Source organism: Sturnus vulgaris, chromosome W (assembly GCF_052056855.1).
Source record: "Sturnus vulgaris isolate bStuVul1 chromosome W, bStuVul1.hap1, whole genome shotgun sequence".
Classification (NCBI taxonomy): domain Eukaryota; kingdom Metazoa; phylum Chordata; class Aves; order Passeriformes; family Sturnidae; genus Sturnus; species Sturnus vulgaris.
The window spans coordinates 62,773,312-62,786,366 of NC_142282.1; positions in this window are offsets into that span (position 1 = coordinate 62,773,312).

The window sequence follows — 13,055 nt, forward strand, 5'->3', positions numbered from 1 at the left end:
AGGAGAATTGGAAAGGATGGATTGAAAGGGAATGTGGATTCATATAGGTCAGACAAGAAACAAGAGAAATTTATGTGTTAAGAAAAAAAGGAGAAGAGGAAAAAGAGGAGGAAGAGGAAAGTGGTGAGGATTGGGATGTTTTTCAGCACCTTCCCCCGTCTTGTCCTCCAGTGTTGCCAGCTGCAGGTCGTCTGTATCCTCAACTTTCAGAGCAAGGGGATCAGGGAAATGTTATTCCTACAGCCCCACCTGAGAAGGATAATGGTGTAGGGGGAAGGGAGCAGCATGTTGTATCACCCCCCAGAACTAGAAGAGGAACTCAGTTTAGGGCATCGGAAGCCCCCCAAGAGACAGGGGTACACCAGATGCCACTCTGTCAAGTTCCTTTGGGGGGTCAAGGGGGAGGATTTGGGTTTGTAATTGTACCACTTACTACCCAGGATATAAGAGGGTTGTAAAAAGAATTACCCCCATATTTGGATGATCCCATAGGGGTGGGGGATAAGATAGAGGAATATTTGGGAAATGCGGATTATACATGGAAGGATTGGGATTTTCTTTTGGGAATTTTGTTTGGGTCATCAGAGAAACGAATGATTTTGCAGAAAGCTCGGCAGCTGTGGGAGGATGAACACCCACAAGCGGCAGGGGGGGCTGGACCCAATGCACCTACGGTGGATGATGCCATCCCCCAGGCAGACCCCCAGTGGGACCCAAATAACCAGGCCAGTCTGGCTCGCCTTCGCGATTACTGTGCTTATTTGATCAGGGCAATCAAGTCAGCGGCTCCCAGAACTAACAACATAGCTAAGGCTATGTCATTAGAACAGGAGAAACAGGAAAGCCCCTCTCATTGGTTGGAGAGGATTAGAGAAGCCTTGAGGAAGCACGGGGGGATGGATCCTGAAGGGCCAGCCTTCAACACATTGCTTAAAGTACAATTTGTTACTAAAGCCTGGCCTGATATACGGAAAAGAGTACAGAAGGATGAAGAGTGGCAGAATAAGCCTCTAGAGGAATTGGTTAAAAAAAAAAACCACAGCAGATATACGTAAGAAGGGATGAGGAAAAGGCAGAAGCTAAAGCAAGGATGATGGCAGAGTTTTTTGCAGCCCCGGAGGAATAAACCGCAGGGTCCAAGGGGTCCCCAGCGACAGAGGGGACGGGGACGGCCACAAGGAGTGGCAGAGGGATTCCCTCCTCGGCAGGGGACAGCCGACCCAAACAGCGGCTGGGGAATAACCAGTGTGCTATCTGCAGGTCAGAAGGGCATTGGAAAAACGAGTGTCCGCAGAAACAGCTGGACCCTCAGGAGGAGGAAGTCCAGAGGATAATGGAAATGGATTGTTAGGCGTGTCAGGGGCTCCTATTATATCAAGGACCCACCACTCAGGAGCCCTTGATAACTTTTAAGGTGGGTCCGGATCGAGAGGAGGTGTGTTTTCTGGTAGACACGGGGGCCTCTCGGTCCACCTTAAATTTTATACCTAAGGGGGGGAAATTGTCAAAAAGATCCTTGGTTATTCAAGGAGTAAGCGGGAAGGATGAGCGAGTGCATTTTATTCAACCGCTGTTAATAAATTGGGGGACAGATTTGAACTGCATGAATTCTTGTTTGTTCCTAATTGTGATTGTAATTTACTAGGAAGAGATTTGATGGTTAGAATGGGAATGTAAATTAGTATTGTAAGAAGTGACACGGAGTCCGAAACTGTGATATCTTTGTGTAAAATGTCTGAGAAGGCTTATGCTGAAATAAATCCCGAAGTGTGGGCAGCCTCAGGGAAATAGGGTCATAGAGTCTCTCCAAATTACTTTGAAGCAACCAGGACAAGTGGTGTCTAAAAAGCAATACCCTCTTTCAAGGGAGGGAAAGAAGGGGTTACAGTCTGTTATTGAGTCCCTGCTAAAAGCAGGTCTTTTGGAGTCATGTATATCTCCCTATAACACTCCTATCCTGCCAGTTAAGAAACCAGATGGAACCTACAGAATGGTGCAGGATTTAAGAATAATAAATGAGATTGTCAAACCAAGGCATCCCACGGTTCCAGATCCATACACAATCCTGAATCAAATCCCTTCTTCACATCAGTATTATTCTGCACTGGATTTGAAGGATGCTTTCTGGGGGTGTCCAATCACAGAAGATAGTAAACAGTATTTTGCTTTTGAGTGGGAACAGGAGGAAGGAGGGAAAATGATAAAACAACAATTGACATGGACAGTACTCCCTCAAGGATATACAGAGTCACCAGTTCTGTTTGGGCAAGCTTTGCAGAAAATATTAAGAGAGTTTACTCCACCCTTAGGAGTCAAGTTGTTGCAGTATGTAGATGATTTGCTCTTATCAGGGGAACAGGAAAAGGTGGTTGAAGAGGCTACTGTAAAGCTGCTTAATTTTCTTTCAAAAAAAAAGGGACTTAGAGTATCCAAAAAGAAAGCACAGTTAGTAAAAAAGAAGGTCAAATATTTGGGACACATTCTGTCTGAAGGGTTACGGTGTATTGATCCAGAAAAGATACAAGGGATTTTACAGGTACCATTACCCCAGACTAAAAAGGAGTTACGGCAGTTTTTAGGGTTGCTGGGGTACTGCAGAGCATGGATCGAGGATTTTTCTGTGGTGGCCAGACCTTTATATAACTTTTAACCCAAAACAGTCCTAATGTCGTGGTATGGACACCAGAAGGAGAGAAAAGCTTTAAGAAATTAAAAGACAAATTGGTTAAGGCCCCAGTCTTGGCTCTTCCAGATGCAGAAAAAGAATTTCAGCTATATGTGGATGTCAAACAGGGTCATGCTAAAGGAATTTTGGTGCAAGAGCATGGGGGAACACGGAGGCCTGTTGCCTGTTTTTCTAAGTTATTAAACCCGGTGGCCAGAGGCTGGCCCCATTGTCTGCAGAACTGTGCAGCCACAGCTCTGATGGTGGCTGAGGCCCGAAAGCTGACAAGGGGAGGGTATCTCATTGTTAAAGTCCCACATCAGATTAAAGCTTTGTTAACTGAAAGAGCCTCTAAGTGGATGACCAGTGCTCGATTATTACAGTATGAATCTTGTTTAATGGAACAGGAGGATTTAAAATTTAAAGGTGGGGAAATTTTTAATCCAGCCTCTTATTTAAATGGCCCTGGAGAAAAGGGGGGCCAGAAAGAAATCCATGATTGTATCCAGGTTATAGACCTCCAGACACGGGCTAGGGAAGATCTACGAGATATTCCCTGGCCTGAGGGAGAGAATGTGTTCATTGATGTGTCCTCCAAGGTGGTAGAAGGGAAACGATTTACAGGATACTCTATCGTAAATGGAAAGCAATTAAAGGAAGGGGGGAGGTTACGAGCCACCTGGTCAGCTCAGACAACAGAGCTGTATGCGCTTGTGAGAGCCTGTGAATTATACCAGGACAAGACAGTAAATATATTTACTGATTCTAAATATGTATATGGGGTAGTACATGCATTTGGAAAACTATGGGGAAAAAAAAAGAGGTTTATTAAGCTGCAGAGGAAAGAAGAAAATAATTGGTTTACAAAGGATGGTAAGCAGTGGATACCAAAAGCTCTAGCCTTACAATTGTTAAAACAGCTTCATGAAGGGAGTCATTGGGGCTCCCGAGGACTGGCAGAAGCCTTCCTCAAAATGAACACTGCTGTTGGTCTCTTTAACCTGGCAAAGCGAGCTATTGAATGTTGTTTGACTTGTGCTAAAACCAACAACAAAGTTACAAAGAAACTGGCCAAGGGAGGGAGGCGTTGGGCAGTACGTCCCTTCCAGAGATGCCAGGTAGATTTTACTGAAATGCCTCGAGTGTCAAGATTTAAATATCTTCTGGTAATAGTATGTCAATTAACCAGGTGGCCAGAAGCATTTCCAACTTTTTCAGCAACTACACGATCAGTTGTTAAAGTATTTTTTAAACAAGTAATACCAAGATATAGGATGGTGGAAGCAATAGATTCAAATAAGGAAACTCATTTTACAGGAAAAATTCTTCAAGAAGTTATGACTGCTTTAGGAATACGGTGGAACCTCCATACCCCCTGGCACCCACAAAGTTCGGGTCAGGTTGAGAGAATGAATGGAGAAATAAAGAAACATCTCCTGAAGCTAGTGATAGAAACTAAGATGCCGTGGGTACGGCTCCTGCCCCTGGCTTTAACAAGAATAAGAGCCAGACCCAGGGGAGATATTCAATTATCTCCCTTTGAATTGATGTTTGGAATTGCTTACCCTTGTAATTCTCAGCCTAGTGGGGGGATAGAGATAAGTGATGTGTATTTAAAACAATATATGGCTCGGATACTGTCTCTTGTGAAATCTCTTCGACAGGAAGCTCAGCTGGCACAGACCTTGCCTTTGGACTTTGCTGTTCACAACATCCAACCGGGACACTGGGTCCTAGTTAAGGAGTGGAAAGAAGCACCACTGGTGGTGAAGTGGCGTGGACCTTTCCAGGTGTTGCTGACCACAGAAACAGCCGTCAAGACAGCTAAACACGGCTGGACCCATCACACTCGGGTCAAGGTCTCTGCAGCCCCAGAGATTTGGACATCTCAGCTGGAGGAGAAGGATGGGAGGCCACAACTGACACTCCGCAGGAGTGGACTGGAGCAGCAGCCAGTGCATCGACATCGGGGGAAGCCTCGTGTGCCCACCCACAGAGTGCCTGCTGAAATAGTTTGTGTGGGCATCCCTCCTCTCAGATCTCCAGTCATTGGGGGGCAACCCTTGCTGTCATTGTTTTCTTTATGTTAAGCTGTTTCTGTGCCTTCACTCGCCACAAGTGGTGTGAAAGACAACGTGAAAGTAAAAATTAAGTTAGGAAATTAGATTACACAATCAGAATGTTTCTCTTAATAATGTTACCTTTATATTATCAGTTAGGTTGGAGCCAAGAAAGGGAAAATAATTGTTTTGACATTAGGAGAAAAAGTAGCAAAAACCTTTAACCTTAGCAATTGTTGGGTCTGTGGAGGGCCAGGGGGATCTGAAAACTGGCCATGGGTGGCCAGCCCAGTAAAACCTAAATAGTAGATTAACACCCTGAGTAAGGTCTGTAATGGAACAGGATTTTAGGATGAAGAAGGAAGTCCATGGCGGCTTCATTCTTCTGAAAAAGGCACTTATTGTCTAAATAGACAAGTAGATGACAATAAAAAAGTAGTGAAACAAATAGCAAAATGAATAAAAAAATTAGCTCATGTACCAGTCCAAACATGAAAAGGATGGGAATGGGACATGTTTTCTTGGCTACCTGGTGGACTATAGGTTAAACAATTACTTTTTTTTCCTCTTATATGCTGTAGCAACTCTAATCTTTTTACCATGCATGATCCCTTGCTTAGTACAACTTATTCAACATGTGATCAAAGGGATGCAGGTAATAGCCACGCCTACTGATCCAGAGATGGTTACAAAAGGACAGAAATTGATGTCACTCCAAATAATTACAAAACCAAAAAAGACTCAGGAACAAAAAATTAAGTCAATGATAGCTAAAGTTTGTAAAGACAATTATTAAAAAATAAAAGAGGAGGGATTGAGAGGAATGTTGAATTTGTCTTTACAAATGAGTTGTGGATCAACCTGTAGATAAGGGTAGCACTGAGAGATAAAAGAAACAATGGGATGGATTCCACTGATTGATGAATGGAAAGAGATATTTGCCTTTACAAACAAACTGTAGGGCTGCTGATAAATGAAATTGGATATCGAAAGATGAAAGAAGCAACGGGGGGAAAACTATGAATTCTATAAGAATTAAAAATTAAAAGGGAGGGTTATACATTAGAGGGGAATTTCAGGTATCAGGCGTTCCGGGAAGTCTGTGCCTCTCAAGTACCTAAGACAATGGGGAAAGAGAGAGGGAAATGCGGCCGGGAAAATAGGATAAAAAGGAGGCTGCTTCCTCCAAAAATTTGAGAGATCTCAGGGGAATGCCCCAGGACCTCTCCCTTTATTCGAATAAAGTAAAAGGACTCCTCTGTCTCCTTTTTGGACATGAATCTCTGGTGTTTGTGGATTAATTTTCCTGACATTTGCAAGCCGCTCTATCTGATATTGTGTCAAAACAAGATCAGGTTGTGGATGAGATTTGCTAGCAGCTTCTGCCTGTAAGGAGCCTGCAGGCTGCAGAGCATAGCCAGGAGCTGCTCGATGACACTGACACAGTCCCACCGGCTCCCTCCGGGGCCCGGTAGCGCCAGCTGCATCTGCGGCGGCAGCTCTCAGAAATAGCTCTCAGTCAGCCCCACGCCGCCCTCGCAGAGGCAGGTGCCCGTCAAGGGAAACCACGTCAGCCGGCAGCGCCTCCCCAGCAACCCACGCAGGCTGCTGGCCACCACCCTGACCCTCTGTGCGCCGCCGGTCTTGCGCAGGCAGTAGGGTCACGGCAGCTCCGCCATGGCTGGGCCAGGCCGGGCCAACACCGCTTCTCGAGACATTGGAATGTTGTCATGGGCATTTGGGGGAAGAGCGCAACCCTCGGACGATACCGGCAGGGTAAGACTTCACATAAGGAGCAGTCTTGGAGGGAGGAGGAGATAAAGGGGCCACAGGCACAGCGGGAAGGGGTCGGCTCCTGGAGCTGTGGCTGCGGCCAGGACTGGGGAAGCACCAGTGCCTGTGACTGCCACTTCTCTATCAGCTTGTATCTGTAGCAATGAGTCCCAAACTAAACGCCACGCTGTAAGCGACTCTGTGGCTACTTTGTCTCCCGTCATGGTTGCCTCTCACAATACACACCCTGTTTCTTCCCATGTTTCAACAAGAAAGGCCGTCTGTGCATTCGCGCCATTCCATTTACGCCAAACGAGCAAGGTGCATTGTACCTGCTCCTCACACTTAACACCTTTCCTCTGTAAAATTCTCAGCAGAATGCCCAAAATAGATTCTTCTGCTAATGATGTTTGAGCCCCCATTATTATGTTTCCCAGTGGCTCACCTAGGCCCCAGTGTCTCTATTTTCATAAGTCATCCTGACATTCAGGTTCTCTGGTCTACCTCCTTTGCTAGACTGGGTTCCCCCGCCACTGCTCTCTGGTCTGCAGTTCTCTGTCTTTAAATCACCTCATCATCACATCTGGATTCACCATTTGACGGAGGACACAGAACTGACACCATGAATGGTTTCAAGCATCAGCACTTTATTATTCCCCAGTACAACATTTTATACCCTTCTCACATGCATAACACCTGTGTGCCCTTTTACCCTTTTGTGATTGATCACTACACATGAACATTCCATGCTTCTTTTTCTTTCAATGCGGTTCACCTGTCTTATACAGCTGCAACTTATCAGGGGCAAGATTGCCTGCAGCACTATCTCTAGTCTTTTACAATCCATTCTCCCAAAAGAGAATATGATAAATCTTCTTCCCTTCAGTTGATAGTGTTAAATTTCAACTGACATTAAGGGTGAAAATAGAGACATTTAATGTCTTCTTTGATTCTGTCTTTAACAGCAGTGATGGGCCTAGGACCCCTGGAGACCTGGGTTGGAAAACCACGACTGGGGTTATGAATAAGCTTTCAGTTGACTTTGAACTTGTATGGGATTTGCTGCTGCAGTTGAATGCACATAAGTCTATGAGGCGCAATGGGATTCATCCCAGGGTACTGAGAGTTGCCTGATGTTATTGCAAGACCTCTGTCAGTTATTTATCAACAGTTATGGGAATCTTGTGAGGTCCCAGTTAACTGAAAGCTAGCAAATACCATTCCAGTTTTCAAGGACAAGAAAGAAGACCCTGGTAACTACAGGCCTATCAGTCTCACCTTGTTGCCTGTTAAAATTATGGAGATTATTATGGGAGTTATTGAAAAACACCTGCAAGACAATGTAGCCACCTGTCAAAGCCAACATGGGTTCATGAAGAGAAAGTTATAACTTACTAAGTTAATATTCTTTTATGACAAGCTTACCCACCTAGTGGGTAAAGGGAAGGCAGTGAATGTGGCTTGTTTTTTGTTTTTTTTTTTTATTTTGGCAATGCTTTTGATACAATCTCTCACACTATCTTTCTGGACAAAATGCCCAGCACACAGCTAGCCATGTACATAATATGATGGGTCAATTGTCACAGCACAGCCGGTCTGTAGCTGGGCAAATAACTCGACCATAAATAAGAAACCCAGTTCAACTAGCCTGGTTCAATAAACAGGTCCCTGGGTGAACAATGATAGGATATATTCAAACCCAAACAGGGACCTCAGCCAATCACATTCCATCCTAAGCTGCAGACTTCTCACTAGTCAGAGAAATGGGCAGTCCAAGATCCCAACCAATCAGCTGTCTAAGCCCGGGAAATTCAAACCCCTTATGGAAGGGGCAGCCATAATAAACTCAGTGCTGTTTGTTGATGACCCTTGGTAAATTTGCATTGTGTCTGTCTCCAACCTATGATCCCATCATAATATGTGGTGACTACCAAAGTGATCTGACTCAGCCATTTCCCGTGAGCAGACTGTGGGGAGACAGACCAGCATGCAGGGACAACTGCCAGAAAAAAAAATTAGCGATGTGTGAGGAAAGCCATCCAAATATACAGCAAACAGAGCTGTTTGCAGTGGAAAGCTGTGGGGAAAATCCAGATATCCTTTTGTGATAGGTTGACTTAGGAAGAAGAAATTCAGAGAGAGCTTCTCCCTAAGGGAATTTCCTCTGTGGGGGCTGGGACACCTGCAACAGCCAATTAAAGAAAGTTATTTCGCTCCGTGAACACACATTTTGAAGGAGGTAATCCAGAACTGAGTCTCTTTGTCTTTCCTGCGGCTGAGCAGGTAACATCAACCTGAGTTTCCCCCTCCCCCATGCGGGGGGGGGGGGGGGGGGAGGCTCAGGAGGTCGCTTGCTTGGGCCCCATTTGCCAACGAGGGAACCCAATGGCCGGGGGAAGAAAAAGTTCTGTGATAAGACCTCCACGGCTTCCTCCTCCATGGGCCTGCGGCTCTGGCGTGGGGGCGGGGGGGGGGGGGGGGGCGACTCTTGCTGCTGTCGGACGGGACGGGCCTGCCCGGGTGGCCATGAGCACTGTGGGGCTGCAGCCCAGCCCCAGAAAGGCTGATTGACATCTCAGCTGCCCCCCCAGCGCGGCCTGAGCCTGGCCCAACTTTTGTAGTTGTGTTAAACCTTAACTCTTTAGTGCTCAGATAAGATTTGCAAATCCTTCAGCCTTTCCTTTGAATATGAAAGGGAATAAGAAGATTTCTGAAGTCAGTGACTTAAGAGCTAAGTTTTTTAGATGGAAGGAGAATGAGAAGATGCTAAAATGGCTGAAAATCTTTTTGTAAAATTGTAGGTATGAACTGATGTACTGAATATTCCTATAAACCATTGAAAAGACATGGGGGGATGGAAATGTTCCATTTAATAGATGATTTGACCAAAAAGCACCTGTGTTGAGAATTTCTGCACTGAGAAAAGAAGAGGATTTCAGTTTTCTGAAGATGAAGCCTGAGCAGAAAGAAAGGAGACAGAGAGAACCTTTGCTGTCGAACATTTCATTCTTAAACGTAATACCCCATGGAACAAACATGGCCCACATCTACACCTTTGGGACCACTGTGGAGTTGGGAGGAGCGTCACAGTTGCAGGTTCCCGGGAGGATGCAAATCGTGAAAGATAAAACCACAAGAGGACTGTCTTCTTCCTTCTTGTGGAAAAATCCCTACAGCTTCAACAAGAAGAGTCTTCTCTCTCCAAAAGTGAACTGAAAAAGACAAAATTAGGGACTGACCGAAGTATTTGTTATGTGTTTGTTTTGTTGTTATAAAGGTTGGGAGAGGGAAGGAAGGAGTGATCTGAAAAATCTTATTCTGAATTGACGTGGCCTGCCTTCTCCACCCTGCACCGACTTGCCCAGCTAGCTCCTGAAGGCGAGACCAGCGCCGAGAGTGGCCCACTTCCAGGATTCAGGGGAACCCGGAATGTGGGTAGGGCTCTGAACCCTAACGGCCATGCACGCGTCCGGGGAGGAGCAAAGGATCAAGAGAGAGTCCTTCTGAGGTTCTGGGGAAGCAGGATTTATTGAGGGAGGGAGGACATCTGGGATCGAGGGAAGGGAACCACAAAAGGCAGGGAACACAGGTGTGCAGCAACTTAAATAGGGGCCCTCCCCCAAGGGAGGGTACAATACAGCAACCAATCGCTACAGTTTGGGGGTGTAACCTAAGGTGGGGCTGATTATACATACAACCAATAGGAGGAAACATAGGTGGGGAAATACATGTAACATCAAATCATATGCTAAGAAGGGGATGACTGATACAGAAGATACGAGAAGGATAGGAGGGGCTAGGAGGGATTGACAATCTCCGGGGCAGGGACTAGAGTGAGGGACAGGGAAGGTTCTGGAAGGTGGGTTGGGACTTGGGTTGATTGATCAAGGGAAGGCGGGAATTAGGGCAACTGAATTATAACGGGGGGGGGGGGATGCAAACAATGGAACAAACCATCTAATAACAATAAAACAACGCAATACAACACTGAATTGGTTTTTTTTCCTCCTCTTTATTTGTGTAGTTAATAAATTTTTCTTTTATACTCTCTCAAGTTTTAAGCCTGCCTTGCTCTTTTGCTCCTAGTTCTCTCTCACAACAGAAAAAATAAGCTTATTTAAATTGGCAACTCAAAACGAAGACACCTTTATATATATCCCTTTTTAAATAGAAGAAAAACCCCATTGAAGATAGGGGTGGATGTGTCTCCGTGAAGGAACATTCAGCAATTAAGCTATGTATTTATTTTCCACAAGAACGGGATATTGATTATGAAAAAAATACTTTATTTGACTTAATATCATGGACTAAAAACCAGGCGTTAGAACCAATTAAAGAGACTGCGTTAGATATGAATACCTGGACATGTACTGAGAAATACAGAATAGATGCCACTTCAAAAGGCGATCAAAGCATGGTTAGTTTTCTAAGACCCTGGAGGCTCATTTTGAATTTGCTAAGGCAGAAAAAAACCAACATGCGTGAAGGGGCCCTGGTGGATGGCGGAGCGGAGGGTGGTAGCCAGATCCAGGAGGGATGCGGTGAGCTAGATTATGCAACCAAGCCAGAAGCAGCCAACATGGCCCCAGCACGTGGCAGAGCACCAGTGGCATGCACAGTCCCTGCAGGCAGCCAGCCCACAGGTGCTGGAGAGGCCCCTCCAAGTAGAGAAACCTTGGCAGCTGGCGGAGTGCAGCTTCCCCCCTGAGACTTCCCCCTCGTTCCCGACTTGCTCAGATGTTAGGGTGAAGTCTCTGAGATCCGCTACATGGACTTGAATAAATGATAACAAAAGAGGCTCTTTCCCCCTGGGGCAGAATCTGAGGTTTATTTCTTGTGGTCCTCCAGGAGCGAAAAGAGGGCGAGGTCAGGTGATATAGGTCTTTTCTAGGGTATTAAAGGGGGTGGGGGGAAACTGGATCTGGGCCAACTAAGCACGGCCAGAGGGGAGAGGGACCAGACCACAGGACACTGCGGGGGTCACGGAATTTACCATTTTCAATACATATATTGAGTTAGAACATCTCCCCGTTTTTTGTTTAACAAACCTGAAGGAAGGATATTAAGTTCAGCTTGATTCAAATTATGATTTTCCCCACCACTTTCAGTTAGTGGGAGAGTTAGATTGTTCGAGGTTTTTCATCTCTCTGTGATTGACTACTGAGGTAGAAGGAATGAGACCATTAATAGCCTTGAAAACTAAGTGATGTAGGATCCCGAACGCCATTATTACAAGGAAAAGAATAATAAAATTAACAAAATTGTTTTAACTATAGATGTCCACCATCCTGTGAGTCCCCAGACTTTGAACAGTTCACTGAACAAATCTTCCAATTCTTGCTTCACTTGTCTGATCAAGCTGTTCATGCTTTGGAGGGTAGCGTGGATGTTAGGAGCTCTTGAGGTCAGGTTCATGCAGCAAAGTCCTTCAAATTCCTGGCACTCATGTCCATGCAGCAGTAGGAGAAAATCTATAGCAGCACGATTTTGGAGTGTCTGTGCCTGCCTGGTAATTTCCTCGTCTTCCTGGAGGGAGCTGATTGCAGTGGATGTTAAGTTTGCCTGTTTGACTACCCAACACTCTAGGTGGCCCAATTCACCTAGAGCTTTGGCTGCTGCGACTCATGGGAGAAACAGGGGCACAGCAATTCTTTTTGACTTGGCCCAATGGAAAATTTCAGAATCACAGTTTGGGTCCAAATTGTCTGCACTTCTCTTTTGGATTTTATTAGCCGATTTGATTTTGTGAGTCCAGTCGTTAATTAAGGTTTCGTTGGGTGCCAACAGGGACAACCACCCGAAGGTGCATGGCCCTCCTAAGAGCCGAGAAGAGATCCCTGCCCATGCCCTATCTCCACAAATCAAGAACAATCCCCTAGAGAGGCTTTTGGGGCTTGAATGAGTTGGGGCGCCAGCTGCAATATGGTTTAGAATATTGCACCACATTTTGGCAGTGAATTCCTCACGATATTGCATTATATAGTGGAACTCTTTTAAGCTAGAAGGTTTTGGGAGGATCATAAAATGAATGCAATATTGTGCTGGGTAGGAACCCAACAGCTCGAATTCTTGGGGTTCCTGAAATACTTTGGGCAAACTTAGCAGCAACTCCTCTATGGGGTTCTTACTCATTACAGCTTGCTGCCGACGATTTTTGTATAATGAAATGGTGCGTGACTCGGGAAGATCATTGGGCATCTGTGTTTCAAAGCTGGCTGAATATTCTCCAGCCTTCAATGGGATTCCTACCAGGCAGGTGGACATAGGGTTTTTTGTTGCTGCAGTGGACAGGGATATGTTTTCTTATTGGAGCGTCTGTGCCAGGGTCACCCAGATGTTTTCACGTGGCTGAGGGACGATCCATGCAGCTGCCAGACTGTTCAGTGTTAACAAGAAGACAACTTGGATGGAGTTCATCACAGGACTGAGTGAAGGGAAGGTTTTCTCTAAAAGGAAAGACAAACGTTATACAACCTGTTAAAGTCTCTATCTGACGGAATGTCATCCTCTATGAAGATTTCCTTTACTCTTTTTCAACGGCGTCTTCTTTTCGAAGC